A 16,274-nucleotide genomic window follows, 5' to 3' on the forward strand; every position below is an offset into this window, starting at 1 on the left:
TGAATTGGGAGGTGCGACCTCTACTGTTGGGAGTGCACTCTCTTTGCATCTTGCGCCAGTCTCCATGGCAATGATGTCCGTCTCATTCACTCTAATGGCATTATCTGATCTACTCAACAGATCAGCTTAATCTGCAGTTGGAACAGTAGCTGATACATGAATGGCAGATGAGCTGGTTGTTGTCCTACATGAAGCAGGAGCTGCCTGAGACAGTGTGTTTGAACATCAATCATTTGTTCTCGGCCAAATGAAAATATGCCCCAGTCTAAAATCCTTCCTATCTCTTTCAAGCTTCATGAATTTGCTCTGTATCAGACATCTCTCAAACAGCACCACAGAGTCTATTACTGCACTTAACTTAGTATTAACAATATCATTAGGAAAATGTTCATATAGATCATGTTGAGCTTCATTTATTTTGTCAATAACCAACTTCTCTTCTGATGTGGTGAACTCAATTAACAGCCTTAGGTAATTGAAACTGAGTTCCAAGTTTAACTTCTGCCATTTTGCTAAAAGCTGAGGAAACCTCACTGTAAGTTGGCATTTTTAGTATCCTCACCCCACAGGGTATTACTTTGTACTCCAAACAGGCTTCAAAATGATAAAATTGAGTCTGTAATCTTTTAAGTCTATGCATGTCATTCTCTATGGAAAAAATATTATTCAGATGTTTAACAAAGTAAATACCTTCTTTATCAGCTAACCTGGTCTCAAATTCCTTCTTGCCATCAAGTAATGGGTTGTTGCCACTCTTCAAACATTCAGACAGCTTCATAGCAGTCAAAACTGTAATATTATGAGGTATAAAGTCCAACTCCACTTCACGAATACCTCCTTCAGCCATTGCTTCAGCCAGGCCCAACAAAAGTAATATAAAGACAGATAAAAGTGCAGCCCAGCTGATAAATGATTCAATCCAAGATAAACAAACTGGTAGCATAAAAAAATATATATGGAAGAATCAAAGCAAAGGCAAGACTCAGACTCCGGTAAAATAAAAAACAACAATAAAGTTTTATTCCGTTAGCTCTTTCACAGCAATGAATACTGCTTCATCAAATGTTAAAATCCAACTAAGTTAAAGCCACTATAAATACAAAAATATCCCAGCCCACCAACTAATAATGGATGATTTTCATTAATTACATCTCAGGAGACACCCAGGTTACTTAAAAAGACATGCACTTAAAACTAAGAATACATACAAGTGTCAGCAGAGAGCAACAGATAAAACATTACTGTTTATACAAAGACCTTGCCTTAAGTAAAGGCTTCATTGGAATTTTATTGTTAAGGCCCTTTCCTGTATCTGCCTTAAATCTAATAATACATTTAACCTCAAGCACCTCAGTGGTATTCACCCCCTCGTATATTAAATAATACCCTGTCCATTATCAAAAACTTAAATGTGTGTGCATGATTCCCTTGCTTGGATATATGCCTTGCTAGAGCATTAGTTTGATTATTTTTCTTTATATCATAGAGATGTTCTCTTATCCTGTCTCTGCTTTCGTTTTCCCCACATAGAACGAATCACAGGAACACAAAACCAAGTATACTATGTCAGTGGAATCAGAGTCTGCCTTCACATTAAAAACAATATTCTTCTTAAAATCTGTGTATTTGAATTCACCAGATGAATCAATATGCCTGCAATAATTAATTTCTCACACACTGATGTCACAGACCTGACCCTGCTTCGTGTGCATTCCATATTCATTTTGGGATAGCATAACATTCGGTTTAAGTTCTTCTTATTTTTAAGAGGACTTAGGTGCATCCCCTACTATTCTTTTAATTTGTTTAAGGCAAGGTCTTTGTATAAACAGTAATGTTTTATCTGTTGATCTCTGCTGACACTTGTATGTATTATTAAAGATGCAATCATACCAGCAGAAACATTAGAACCTGACAAAACTGTGGCAGAAAGGCAAAGTATTAAAAACTACAGTGAGCAGAGTGTTTGTGGAAAATAATTATTATTGCACATCAGGCAGAAGAGAAACAAACTTATCACATCAGTCAGGGGATGTTGAGAGGCAGGTGTGAGATTCAAGTTGCTATATCCAGCTGTCTTAAGAATATTTTTTTCTGGAGGATCAAAGTCACTTTTTGATGCAGAACAGGCTAAGGAGGAAATACAAAAGTTTGTCCAACAAAAAGTGAGCCATCAAACAGAAGTGGACTCTGTTTCAAATTTTTCTGCTAATAAAAGTCATAGAGAGAATTTGCTAGTGAAATCTTTTCCAATGTTCCAAAGGAAAATGCTTGACAGATAAAAAGCACAGGCGTTGACAAGAAGAATTGGGAATACCTTGGACTGTAACTAGACTCTGGGCTTGGGAGAAGGAGATTGAATAAATGTGAGACTACAAAGTATCGTCACATTTGTGAAATATGGCTTTACAAGAAAAAATAGCTGAGAAAGATTGGACATTTAACTTCTGGGGAGACTGAAAGGCATATACCACACTTCATGTCATCAATGTCTGGAAAGACACTAAAGGAAAAAAAGCATTAACCCATAGATAGTTCACCAGATTGGTCACTGGATGTTCTAGAGAACCCATACCATTAAGTTGGGGGTCTTTGCTCTAGAAAAAACATGTCACAGGTGCTGCCCCTCAAGTCTCTATCTTGGTTCCCTTCCTCTTTGGTATATATTTCTGTGACACAAAAGCTAACATCAAGGGACTATGGCTAACTATGTTTGCTGATGACTGAAAACAGGGTGGTTATCAAATCCCATTCTGATGCTCAAATTCTTCTGTGAGAACTGGACTAAAGAAATGTTTGGTGTATTAATCATAGGCTTACCATTAACCCCAAGAAATACAGCATAGTGTATTTTGGTAAATCTAATATTACTACTGCTTACCATATGGATAACATTCTAGTTGAAATTGACAAGGTCAGCAGGAACATTAGTATGTATGCTGATAATATACTTTTCCTTTGACCACCATGTCTCTGTGGTGATTAGAACATCCTTCTTCCTTGCACTGCTTGTCTATTGTAGTATCTCCTCAATGTTCAAAAAAGTTATAGTCCCACTTTTTCATCCCTTATGAGGCCCATCATTTAATATAATACACCCTTCAGCACATACCACCTCATCAAGCAACTAAACAAGCTCGAGAGATCTCAATGTTTCCTGAAAAAAAATCTCATGTTTCAGTACTTTTAGCTATTATGATAGACTTTGCTCCTGTGCTTAGTGTCATACAGACTCCTGACAAGTGATTTATTTTTAGCTTTCTGTGCCATGAATAACCTGGCACTCTTTTAACTCTTTAACTTAAATTGAACAAGTGGTAAATCAAACACTTGTTATGGTGACCTAAACCTACATTGTCACATCAACACCAGATGCCATGACAGATACCTAACCCAACATATCCTCCATTTCTGGAATAGGCTGCCCTTACTTATCAAGCAGAAGTCTTTCCTAGCAACCTTTAAAACGAGTCTGGATGACAAGATGGGTGATTAGAAAATTTCACCAAAGATATGTGGAGAAAGCTTATTTAATGGGAGAACTGTAGTATCCTACTAGTACTAGGTGATATGGCTGAATTTCTTGATGGTCTCTTTGGCATAAGCTTAGTAGGAACCTATGAATTATCTACTTGTCTGTCTGTAAATTATTACTAAACTAAAAAACACCCCAATTATCTTTTCCCTGCAGTCATCATGCTATAAATATATTCACTGTTATTGTATGTATTTCTCTATTCAATAATTAGCCACATTATATTAATTTCCTTCTTGTGTTTTGTGTTAAAAGGCTATGTTCATGTAAGAAATATTTAAAAATATTTAAAAGTCATGTAAATAAGCTCATGTATAGATGTTTTTACTCTGCAATTATAAATGTATGTTGTGTAACATAAATGTGGAGCTTTTCTTCCCAGGCCTCTGCTGAAAATAGGTTTTACCCAGTGGGATTTTTCCCAGTCAACAAACACAAATAAATAAATAAATACATGAAGAAAGAAATAAATAATTAGTAAATAACTATCAATTTTGGTAGCACCTTTGTCATTCATTTAACTATTACAGACATAAGCACTTCATAATCATAGTTCAAAATTGGCATGGATCTATATTAAGCTGGCTCTCTAGGATCTTTACCTTATTTTGGTAATACCTCTACCAATGTTTTCTTCCAAGATGCCATGGAAGCTCCCCTTTTAAAACATTGTTGACAAAGCCTTCCAGATCTTTGTCATCCTCTTCCCTCCTAACTTCCAAATTTCCTCAGGAATACTACCTGTTCCTGGAGTCATCCCTATTAATCAATTATATATCACTGTTCTTATTTCACCTCTTCCTATTTGCTTTTATTTGTTGAGCCTTAAATTTTGCTAACATTGACATAAGCTAAGTCTTCCATAAATCTTTCTATTTGTGCCTTTTCTTGGTTTCCCCATTCCCCTGCTTTATACAACATTTCACAACATTTCTGAAATATTTCTAAAATTTCTATATAATCTTTTTCCTTGTTACAGGCTCTCTAAGTTTGGCTATAAGTCTTTTTTTCTTTCTGTTGCCTGAGTCGGTATGCTACACATTTTCATGCTTTAGAATTTTATCATAAAATAGTTGCTTAAAAACAACCTTTCTAAAGTCATGAATATTGTCCAAATACTACTTTTTTAGCACCAGCAGTTGTTCCTCTTTGTATTCTTTGGGCTTCCCCTTCTTTTACAACACTTTATCCTTTGTTAACCTTTCTAAGTAATTTTTATAACTTCTTTCTCTTATTAGTTTCTTTCTTATTTTTACCATGTCTTTAGATTCCATTTTCATTTTATCCCATTCACTAGTTATCCCTTCTGAAGTTATTTCTATCTTCCCTAATAACTTTCAAATCATACTTAATATCCATTCCTTAAACTCTTCTCTTTTTAACAATTAAGTAGCAATGTACCCATGTCTCATTTTCACATCATTACCCACTATCTTTATCTTAGTTTTTATTGGTGCATGAGCTGATACAGTTATTGGATGTGTTTCAAAGCTCTCAATTAAATGCACATGCTCCTGTGAAATATAGTTTCTATACAATCTCTATACAAGCCAAGTGATTATATCTTGATGAATAATATGGAAATGCTATTTGATTTCCTGCAACTGAAGTCATATATTCCATACCAAATTTTTTTATATAGTTCTTCAGAAATCTATCCTGTTTTGTTACATTTCCCTTTTTTGTGTCCCCAGTACAACCTTACTATTAGAAATCAGTTTCCAGTCTCTATCCATAAATAATAATCTCCCATGAAAGTTTATTTATATCAAAGATTTTCTAATATATATATATATATATATATATATATATATATATATATATGTATGTATACATGTCAGCATAATCCTCCACTGCTGCCAGAAAACCCTGCTGCCGCAAACTGTATTACCCCCTTTCCCCTATTTTATCACTATTGGGGCCCTTCTCACAACCAGTATTATTTACTTCTCTTTTCCTTTGCTCTTAATATTTCATTGAATGTTTACCCTGAAATCCTTTATTTGTCAAATTCATATGATTATTCCTACCCAAATGCATCCCCTGTAACATTGCTATTTGAATCCTATACTTCTTAATATAATTCAATCTTTTTGATTTTTTTTTTGTCTATATCTATAAGACCATTTGCATTCCATGTTATTATTGACAAACCAGCCATTCTGATAAAAGGCTATTACTTTCACATATTATACATCTGCGGTGGTGCAGCGGTAGCATTTTTGCCTCACAGCAAGAGGTTCTCCCATTCAATTCTCAGCTGGAGTGCGGGGAGTGCCTTCTGTGTGGAGTCTGCATGTCCTCCCCAAGGTCGAGTGGCGTTCCGAAAGACATGCGTGAATGGGCGTGCCTTCGTTGAAGGTTGGGTGTCGAGCTGGCAACTCTGCACTGTAAAAATCTACTGCCAATCATTAGCGGACCGGAGTTCCGCTGTGGTGACCCCTAACCGGGAAAAGCCAAAAGACAACAACACCTTTCACATATTATACATGGCAGTTCTTTGGATTATATGTTTATATCTTCCAACTTACACATTCACTAATGACTGGCAGGTTGATATTGTATATAGCTGCTTCTTCCCATTTGTATTGGATCCCATGCCACATTTTTCCTGATCTTTGCTTGAATAAAAGACCAATAAAACCCACAATGAAACAAAGAAATAAACACATTTAACATCACCTTTTAATTTACAATAAACACTCAAATCTACATATATTTTCCAAAAAGGAAATATACCCAACCAAATAAGAGCAGTTGCACCAAATTAATGGCTGCACCCACAGGTTTTCTCTGTTCTTAAGTTAAGGTTAATATTGCTAAAGCACATGTTAGGGCCTGTATTCCCACAGACCCAGATTGCCATCTGTTCCTGTCTTAACTCTGTAATCTTCCCAGATGTGAAAACAACTTGCATTCTTTCAGTAAACATTAACTTTTAGCCTTAGGAATAAGTACACTAGCTAACCTAACATAATGGGATTATTGTTGTCTTCATAATTTTGCAGACAGACTGTGAGTTAAAGCACTATGTCATATATGGAGCATATAGAAGCATGGCATTTTTTTTCTTTGTACATTGACATACCTCTTATTTAGCACGACTACTTAGCATCTCTATACACATTTAGAAGAAACACTGTTTTTTATTCTTTAGTTTTTATTTCAGAAAAATATCAAACTGAACAGCTTTCTATATTATCAGTAGAGTCCACATGCATGATGCTCTAACGTGCTAACAAAGGAAGTTGAACCACAAATATTGTCTATTGATTTTAGTAACAGGATAAGATTTAACAGATCAAGTCACAGGTCAGGTCACACCCACTACCTGTGCTGACAAACTTTCTTTCACATTTCAGAACTGTCATCTATTCAAATTTACTTTACTCAAGTCAGTGAGTAAAACTCTTTTTCTACTCTGCGTGTAGGGCTGTGGCCTGAGGTAACCTACTATACAGAGAGTTGGTGTGTGTGTGTGGGAGGTATGTTCTGTACTTCATTTGTGATCATTAAAGCTCCCTCTGTTATTTAAACTCAAGTCAGAGAGTGGCTGTGAGCTGAGCAGATGCATGCTGCTGTGCAACATGAAGATGCAAAGACATGTTTTACACATCTTTCTGTACATGTTAGCATGTTCACATGATAGCATGAGTGTTTGAGTGTGATTGTGGTTAGCAAATTTATTTTAAAATAATATATTATTTGACTTTAATGCATGTGTGCTTTACTTATAAATAATAACAAAGTGCACTAATGGTTACCAGACTTAATAACTGAACAAGATGAGCTCTGAGTCTGTAGTCAACAGTTACACATTGCAAGATTGTATATCAGAAGAACTTCTGGCATTGTGGTGAGTGGATAAGGCTGGAAAGAGTGTGGCTCCTGGTTGAACTCCAGTAACTGAGGAAATAAAACAGAAATCAGACACTCTGATACTATTTGAATAAAAGGAACCATAAATGAATACAGGCAGAAAGCCTAAAGCTCAAAAAGGGAGAAAAGAATTAAAGAAAGAAGTACATTGCATTAAATTAGTGAGAGTATTACCCCCATACTTTGAGCATATAAATGGTGGGAAATGGATACAGAGATGACTGAAGTAAGGAAGGTATGCTGGAAGTTGGAAGGTATGCATGGTGAATATTTAAAATCATTTAAAATCAGCAGTTTTGTAATGGAATACATAAGTACTAACAATCTAAGAATTCAACAAATGGAAGAGATAATGTCAAAGCACTCAGATGAGCTGAAGACATTACAGGAATCTAAGAAATCTAACAAGGAAAGATTAACAGAACTGGAAATAATGCAGGAGCAAATACAACTGGTAGAACTGGAATACAGATCCAGATGTGAGAACATAAGATTTACTGCGATCCTAGACAGTGTGGAAAGAAAAGATTGCATAGACTTCATACAAAAGTGTCTGTCAGGGTAGATGAAACTGCAAACAGATTATCTAGGTATCGAGAGAGTGCACAGGGTGGATATGCCATCAGTAAGGGGAAAACAAAGACCTCACATGATCCTGGTAAAATTTGGGTCCTATAAAGTAAAGGAACTGATTTTATCAAAATTGTGGAAGAAGGGAACAATATATAAAGTGGGGCAAGCCAGGGTCTGTGCAGACAACGATTACTTTCTGACAGCAAAGATTAAAAGAAATGGCTTTGTGCCACTAATCAGACAGTGTAAAGCACATAACTTGAAATCCAAACTTTTATATCCAGCCACCCACAGAGTTCATTATCTGCTTGGAGTGAAAACCTATATCAATCTAGATCAAGCTGAAGTTGGCCTGTGCTAGACAGAATCAGACATTGGTGAAGACCACTATGGAGCACAAGAGAAGTCTGACATTGAAGAAGCAAAAGGAGGCCATGTGGGCTGGAGGGAATCTATGTTTAAATCCTGACGCCCATATGATTGACGGTTATATACCCAAGATGAAAATAGTGAAACTTGAAAAACCCAAACGTTGACTTTTTCCCCAGGGTAAGTAAACACTTGCCCAAACATAAATGAAAAATATTTGAAAACTTTTGGTACGATACATATTATGAATGAAGAAAGGAAACATAGTACTAACTTTACCTATTATTTGGGTAACTACCATACTTGGACAAGACTGGATATGGAATACATCACTAAAGAGCATTTGTATAAAGTGTTTTTGGCCATTACACATCCTATTACAATAAGTGACCATGCACCTATAGTAACAGAACTGCTGATGGAAGAGAATGATGTTATAGAAAAACACTGGCAGTTTCCAACCTACTTGTTGAAAAAGGAAATTTTAACTAAATGGCTTGATAATGAATTAATAAGAGAATTAGAACAAATAGATCTATAGGACCAAGAGACAGAAAAGGGTTGGGATAAGCTTAAATGGAGATTTAAATAGATTGTAGAAAACAGGGCAAGGGTAATATGGAGGGTAAGAAGGTGTGAATACTTAAAAAATGTTGAATGAAGTTAAAAGGTAGCAGGAGATTCATCAGAAAGGTGATGAAGAATCTAGGGATGAAAAGCTGGTGAAAGCAAGGGGAAACAATAGGAGAATACTTAAATAATTTGAATGCCTTTAGGACAAAAGCTTTAAGACAGGAATACTATACTATCATGCCCATGACTGGTAAATATTTAGCACAGAAACCTAGGCAAAAAAACAAAAAAAGAATGAAATGAAGGTAACTGAACTGAAAGATTTAAGGACAAACAGGGTGGAAAGGGACCAGGTGAAACTAAGGCATGTGATGGCATTATATTATGGTAAGTTATATCGGCAAGATGACAGAATGGAGCAAAGAGAGAGAGATGCAGGGTTACCTGAATGGAATTTAACTGAAGGCAGTAGAGGAAAAGGATGGGAAACATCTTACTGGAAAAATAATTATGAAAGATAAAGGATGCGATATGATGATGGAGGAAGTTATCAGGAGCTGATGGCATACCAGTGGAAGTATGGAAATGCATTATGGAAAAGGTAATGGAGCTTTGGTGTAGGTTGTAGGTTATTTAATCGGGTCTACCTGATAAGACTGAAAAGTGAAAACACTGAGAATGAGATCACCAAAACCGAAATGGAAATAATCAACAGTTTGAAATCATGATGCTGAAAACACCGACATGCAAAATGAGAGCAACTGTATAAGTATGCGATAGTGATGGACTTTAGGGATAGGGTGCGTAAGGTAAGTGTGTGTTAGTGACAGACTTTAGGGTTAGGGTGCGGGTAAGGTAAGTGTGCGATTGTGACAGACTTTAGGGTTAGAGTGCAGGTAAGGTAAGTGTGCGATAGTGACGGACTTTAGGGTTAGGGTGCGGGTAAGGTAAGTGTGCGATAGTGATGGACTTTAGGGTTAGGGTGCAGGTAAGGTAAGTGTACAATAGTGACGAACCTTAGGGTTAGGGTTTGGGTTAAGGTTAGTGCATAGATAGTTGTGTATGTAAGGTTTAGTGTAGGTTTGTAAGGTTTTTGGTGTGCTTGTGTTGTGTATGTGTGTTTTTCAGAACAACAAATTTGTTTTGTTGACTGTCGGGATTGTGGTTTGTCGAGCATGTGAACTTTCATGTTTTTGAAGTTTCGGTTTTGTGGTGTCAGTGATTTAATTGTTGGTGTTTTCGCTTGTCGGTCTACCCAGGTAGATCCATTTAATCACATCATTGAAAGGGGCCTGGCTCCAGAGTCATGTAAAGAGGCAATTTTGGTAGTTATTCCTATAAAGGGTAGGGACTGTTAGACTCAGGAGTTTGCAGGCCTATAGCAATCTTGAATCATGACTACAAGATGTTCATGACAATTATGGATAGAAAGCTTTGAAGAATATTAGTTAAACTTATACATGATGATCAATGTGGATTTGTCAAGGAGAGACAAACATTTGATAACATAAGGTGAACAATGTTAATACAACAGGGTGCAGTAAGGAAGGAGAAAACACTGATGATGGTGGCTTTAGATGCAGAAAAGGCATTTGACAGAGTAAGATGGTCATTCTTGAAGGAAACTCTGGATAAAGGGGGAATACCATTCAAATGGACAAAGATGATTACAGGGACATATATGGTTTCAAAAGCAAAAATAAAATGCACAGGTGGACTTTCAGATGCAATAGAAATAATGAGAGGCACCCAAGAGGGATGCCTGTTATTCCCATGCAATATACATGGAAGCTTTTGCACAAAGAATAAGGCAAAGTGAGATAAATTGATATGACTGGGAGGTTTAACAGCAAAATATAGCACTATTTGCAGATGATGTTTTGATATATTTGGCTAGTCCAAACACACGCATATCGCATTATTTAGAGTACAAATAAATGTTGATGACATTTCTGGCTATAAAGAAAATGAACAGAAAACCAAAGCCATTGCCGCTAAGTATGGTCTGATGCACTACTTGATGCAGAGATAACCCACTTCTGTGGGAGCATGTAAAACTGAAATATTAGGGGTTTGGATCAGGTGAGATGTCCAACAAAGGTAGAGGAAATGTGGAAGGCGACAGTGGGAAAGATAACAATGAATATAAGGAGATAGAAAATGTTTCAAGTGGAGGAAGATTGCAAAGTTTAAGGTGTAAAAATATCTGTAGTCCTTCTGATATTATACATGAGCCAGTCTTATCAGTATAACCAGGGGGCATCATTATGGAAAAGATTAGATAAGGAAAACAAGAATTTTTTTGGGGGGGAGGGAGAATAAGTCAGATACAATAAGAGAGAGTTAAAGAACCATATGAAAATGGGATAGATATGCCAGATTTAGAAATGTATCATAATGTAGCACAACGTAGACTGATTGCAGCAGTGCAAGCTGAGAGCTACACAGTGACATCGAAAGACATGACAAAGTTAAGAAATGGGAATAGAAAAGAGAACAAAAAAAAAGGCATTTAAAATTATACAGAAATATGTACAAGACAGAGAATATTACAGATGAATTAGTTTGAGATGTGGAATCAAGAGTGTTTTGAAGAGGAAAAGCATAACATCATGGTTAAACATGACATTACCTATTGGACCCATGTTAATAGCTAAACCGAGAGCCAGGCATTGGGAGGCCTTGGACATATGGAGAACGAAGAGGAAGGAGTCCCGATGTTGGGACCAGTTACTATGGGGAGGAGAGTAAACAGTGGCAAAGAGCTAAACAAGAATTTCAGTTTGAAGAAAAGGATTACCTAGACTATCTAGGGTAAGTTTGAGAATTGAAGAGTAAGAGAGCCAGGGTGAGGGAGTGGGAAACAAAGACCAACATTAGTAGATATTTTGTTAGAAACCAGAGTGGAAGAGGGGCTAATGGGTAGATTTATAAGTAGGACATATAAAGCAACATGAGATATTGGGAAGAAAAGGAGCAGGACATAAAAAAGATTTGGTGGAACAAAGTCACATCCGATATACAAGATAGTGTGGAATGGCCAAACGTGGCTTCATATGTATTTTTACAGTCCATGAAGGCTAGTAAAATGTTCCTATATGTTATAAATCAATGCTGGAGATATAATGGAGAAGATGTGGGAACTTGGGAATATATTTTTGGGAGTGCAAGTGCCTGGGCGAATTTAAGCAGTGACTGCAAGAAGAATGGGCAAGACAGGAAGACAATAAGATTATCAGGGAATGTTTTCAATTATGTTGGTCTGAAAAAGGGATAAATAAGCATAAAATTAATGTGTGTGTGCGTGTGTGTGTGTATATATATATATATATATATATATATATATATATATATATATATTTACTTTGCTTATGATTACTGTGAAAAAAGACATCAGTAGAAAGCAAAGGGAGCCTCCAAAAAATAGGAGATCTAATAACAATGATGAATAAAATAAGGAAATAAGGGAAATGGAGCTAGATAACCCATATTGTCTGGGAAGGAAAATTTTGAAAATGAAATGGGATGCATGAGACTGAGCAACAGAGACCTCCAAAGCAGAAATGCAAGCAACCTCCACCCCCCAACACAACCCAAATGACACATAGCCCGCAGACTCAGTGTGCCACTCAACCACAGCCAATAAGGCAAAACAACGTACCCAACACTAGTCATAGGGGACTTTATAGTCAGGCACACTGATGTCTCACTCACCAGGCTAAACAAGGAGAAGGTTACTGTCAGCTGCCGGTCAGGTGCCAGGATCCGCCACATAACCCAAGCACTCAGGTCACTCCACAACAGGTACAAATATGACTCTGTCATTGTCCATGTTGGTGTGAATGACCTGAGACATACCTCCCTGGACTACATGAAAAGAGACATGGAAGAGCTCTCTGATCTTGTAGCCCAGGCAGGTATGTCCCTAGCCCTGAGTAGCATTCTGCCATCACCCAGTATGATGCCGCAGTACAAGGACAAAATGATTGACTTCAACAATTGGCTAAGCTTCTGGTGCCATTCTAAAGGGATCCAGTGTCTGTCTGCCTGGGATGACATGGTCGACAGACCACGATGCTTTGCCAGAGATGGCCTGCACCTGTCTCCCCTGGGATTCCGGATACTGACTAAGGTTCTTGCCGCCCCTATAGTGCCTTTTTTAGGCAAGGTTCAAATGACAAATTCACCATCGTAACAGGTACAGGCAAGCAAAAACTGAGGGTGATGCTACTCAATGCTAGAAGTCTAAATCTCAAAATGCACTCACTCGAGGCACTCCTTAAAATGGAGAACATCGATATCTGAGCAGTGACTGAGACCTGGTTCAAGGCTCCAGAGAGCACCCCTGCACTGCCAGGCTATAACTCATACCACACTTTTCGGCCATGTAACCTGGACTGGAACACCAAAGGCGGAGGTGTGTCCATATTCATTAAGGATATCCACACCTCCAGGCTAGTTGCTCAGCATAATGCAGCCGAGGTTATCCAAGTGCAACTAACTCTGGGTAAAACTGCAATCCAAATTGTAGTTTGCTACAGATCACCCACCATGCCCCAGGATTCCCACTCCTTTTTTCTTGATGTACTGGAAAATATTAGGGTTCAACCAAACACCCTAATAATGGGCGATTTCAACTACCCCACCATTAACTGGGAAAACTACTCATGTACCAACTCCTTTGCTCAACGCTTTCTGAAATTCATAAACTCCAATGCCCTGGATCAACTTATCCACACCCCCACCAGGGGCAACAATATCCTAGATCTAGTCATTACCAATATGAGTGACTGGTGTTCCACACCTGAAGTCAACGCCTCATTGGTCCAATCCAACATAAGCTAATTACCCTAGATGTCCACATCCTGCCTCCACCCCCCCATTAAGGAAACCATGGGAAAAAAATTCTCCAAAGCCAACTTCATGCTTCTTAAGACAGAAGTGGTGAACTTCATGACACCCATGCAGATGGACAATACAGTTACGACTACTGAATCCTACACAATTGCACTTTATAAGCACTTACATGAGTGCATGGATCATGCTATCCCAAACAGAACCAAGACGCTATCCTCCAAAAAAAGGAAGCCAATTTGGTGGTCCCCTGCCATAAACAAACTGTACAACAGAAGGAAGAAACTCTTGCAAAAGAGAGTAAAATCCCATGAGTGGAGGAGCTCCCTGGTCAGCCTCAGTAAGAAGATGCAATCCCTGATAAAATCCTCCAAAGCTAGTTACAAAAACAAAATCACCACTGATTCTAAAGACAACCACAAAGCATTCTATAGCTATGTCAAGAATCTCAATGGCAACACTCAGATCTGCTCTGAGTTACAGCACAATGGCACTAAACATACAGACCCAACTGATATTGCCAACATCCTGGCAGATAGGTTCAGTGCTAACTTTACCCCCCTCTCACCCCCTAAAGAGCCCATCTCTATACCGGAAGAATGCGAAGTTCCTATAATCACGGCTGCACAGGTAAAAACCACACTCTCCAAAGCCAAGAACACAGCATCTATGGGACCAAACAACATCCCAGGCTGCGTTCTACATGAACTACAGAACGAACTGGCACCCCACCTAAGTACCATGTTCAATCATAGCCTCACCTCAGGCTTTGTGCCTGCTGAATGGTGCACAGCAACGGTTATCCCACTCCACAAGGGGGGAGCCACCACGGACCCCGGGAACTATCGCCCCATTAGCCTGATGAGCCTGGTCTGCAAGGCCATGTAATGTAGCATCATGGAACTTATAAACAAAGACATTGGTAATCTCCAAACTCTGGATCCCACCCAGTTCAGGTTTGTAAAAGGCAGATCATGTCTCCTAAACCTGATAGACTTCTTTGAAGCAGTCACCAAAGCTGTAGACAAGGGTAAGGTGGTTCACACAACCTATCTAGATCTTGCCAAGGCTTTTGACACCATCCCCCACTCTGGAATTATAGATAAACTCACTAAACTAGGTATAAATCCCTATGTCACAAGATGGGTTGCCAACTGGCTCACTGACAGAACCCACACTGTGAAAGTAGCAGACTCCAAATCCGACTTCAGACCAGTGACAAGTGGAGTACCACAGGGTTCAGTCCTGGGTCCTCTCCTATTTGGTATCTACTTCTCTTAAGTACAGGCTAACACAGAAGGTCTTTGGCTAATGAAGTTCACAGATGACTGCAAACTAGGAGCCATAATCGAAACTCCTAATGATGTGGACATCCTACAAAAGGGCCTCACTGAGACAGATGCCTGGTGTCAAAGCCATGGCCTCAAGCTCAATGCCAAAAAAGTGCATTGTCATCACCTTTGGTAAAAACTCTGTACCCATGAACTACAGCATAGGTGGTAGTATACTTAACACCGAAAGTGTGATAAGAGACCTTGGGACACAGGTGGACAGTAGTCTCTCCTTTGATAATCACATTGCCACAGTAGTCAGGAAATCCTTCTATGTGGCACACCTCATCACAAAAGGTTTCTCATCCAGAAAAAAAGAGGTCATTGTTCCCCTCTACTCATCAGTCATTAGACCCATTATAGAGTACAATGCCCCTTTTGGTATGTACCTCACAAGACATCTACAACAACTGGAAAGGCTGCAGAAATACCTCACAAAGAGGATTACTGGCCTCAAACAGATGCACTATGCAGACCGTCTCAAAAAACTCCAGCTTTACTCCATCGCATATCACCTACTCAGAGGTGATCTCTGCCTAACATACAAAGCTATGTCAAACCCAGAGCTATTGGACATGCTCCACTTAAAGAAATCCCAATCCCTCCGAGCTACATGCTCTAGGGACCTAAACCTTGTCACCACAATAAACAGAACATGCCAGAGGGATAGATTCCTGTCCCAGAGACTTGCCATACTCTGGAATAAACTACCTATCTATATCAAACAAAGCTCTTCATTAGCACTCTTCAAGAAAAATCTTGATGATTGGATGGGAAATAGGAAATTCACCCCGGGGATCACCTCTGTGGCTCTGACCGACAGTGGCACAGGAAAATAATTTTCTTGGGTGGCAAAAGCCAGGGCACCTTTTTGGCTGGGCTTGTATAGGCCCCAGGGCCGATAGCCTAGTACCTACCTATGAACCTATGAACCTATGAACAAGATTGGAGACAGACTAGTTGAGATAACCTGACGCAATCTAAAACACACATCATAGTATGAAATATCTGAAAAAGAGTAAGTACTGAAACTTGAATTTACAGAGGGTTAATAAGGAAGAAAATAAAGAGGATAGACAATATATGACTTTGAAAGTTCAAATGTAGTTAAATTTGGGTTGTCCTTAGATATGGAGAAACAAAGTACAGCTGAAGCTGTT

The sequence above is a fragment of the Protopterus annectens genome, chromosome 3.part0 (assembly GCF_019279795.1).
Source record: "Protopterus annectens isolate FY-2018-M chromosome 3.part0, PAN1.0, whole genome shotgun sequence".
Taxonomy (NCBI): Eukaryota; Metazoa; Chordata; order Ceratodontiformes; family Protopteridae; genus Protopterus; species Protopterus annectens.